Source organism: Canis lupus, chromosome 19 (assembly GCF_048164855.1).
Source record: "Canis lupus baileyi chromosome 19, mCanLup2.hap1, whole genome shotgun sequence".
Classification (NCBI taxonomy): domain Eukaryota; kingdom Metazoa; phylum Chordata; class Mammalia; order Carnivora; family Canidae; genus Canis; species Canis lupus.
The window spans coordinates 18,693,455-18,694,556 of record NC_132856.1 but is presented as its reverse complement, the minus strand read 5'-3'; the positions used below and the strand labels follow the sequence as shown (position 1 = coordinate 18,694,556).

The 1,102-nt window shown below is 38.7% G+C and overlaps 1 non-coding gene across 1 annotated transcript; it reads left to right on the top strand.

Moving 5' to 3' along the window:
* Positions 1–733: 733 nt before the first annotated feature.
* LOC140611534 (small nucleolar RNA SNORA67) lies at positions 734–894 on the top strand. Its single transcript, XR_012012683.1, has one exon. It is a non-coding gene; the product is annotated as a small nucleolar RNA SNORA67 (small nucleolar RNA).
* The last annotated feature ends 208 nt before the right edge of the window (positions 895–1,102 follow it).

Sequence of the window (1,102 nt, the reverse complement as noted above, 5' to 3'; positions counted from 1 at the left end):
AATACTCAGTAATAGAGGCTTGTTAAATCAACAATAATGCACCAGTATGAGTGAAAACTGTCCAACCACTAAAATCAGGCTTTGGAGGAATATTTAATTACCCCAAAAATCTTTATATAGCAGGTTTTTAAGTGAAGAAATCAGGCACCAGGGCAGACTGTGTATCAAAATCCTAAGATGAAGATGATATGAAAAAAATCCCAAGGTAGTAAAAAAAAAGTCCCAAGATAGTATACACGTGTAAAAATAGGTATGAATAAATGCATACAATAGGGAGGACTCAGAATTAACAGTGGTTATTTCTGCAAGGTCATTACTAGCAATCTTTATTCTCTATGTGTCCACTTGTGTGTTTGTGTGATTTATATCATATTTTACATCAACATGGATTATGTTTTAAATAATAATACTAAAAATGATACTTTCATCAATGATATTCAATAAAGTAAAAAAAAAAAAACAAAAAATGACTCAGTGTTTTGGAGAAAATCTCCTATTTACCTTCCTCTCCTATCCAGTTTGTTCTACCCAGAAAATCCCCAGATACATGTGCAGCTTTGTCATTGCTGCCACTTGCTTGTCCTTTTCTGTCTGTCCAACCACATATTTCTACTGAAGGTTCTGTCTATGCTGGCTTTCCAAAGTAGCTTCTCCCATCTCAGGTCATTCTTGATATTTGTCCTTCTACTTGCTGATATGTCCTTTCCAAAACCAGTGTTTAATTTTTCTATCAATCCAAGGTGATGCCCGTTCCGAGAGGCCTGCTCATGCCCCTCTTCATGTTACTTTTCCTCTTCAGGAAAGTAACAACTTAGAATAAAATCTGGCATGCCTTCAGTTGCTGGCGGGGAGGAGATTTCTGTTTCCTTGGCCTCCCTTTGGCTGCCGAAACGCATTTTGGTCCCTTCTGGATTGATTGTGGCCTCTTCTCATTCACATGCTGACATGTCCTCTCTCCTGATCTAGGCCAGAGCCGTAGATTTCTTTAGTCATCAACTATGATCTTCCTACCAACAGGGAAAACTCTATCCACAGAATAGGTTGTGGTGGATGGTTTGGCCCTACAGGCGTGGCTATTAACTTGGAGACATTGAGTCCTCCT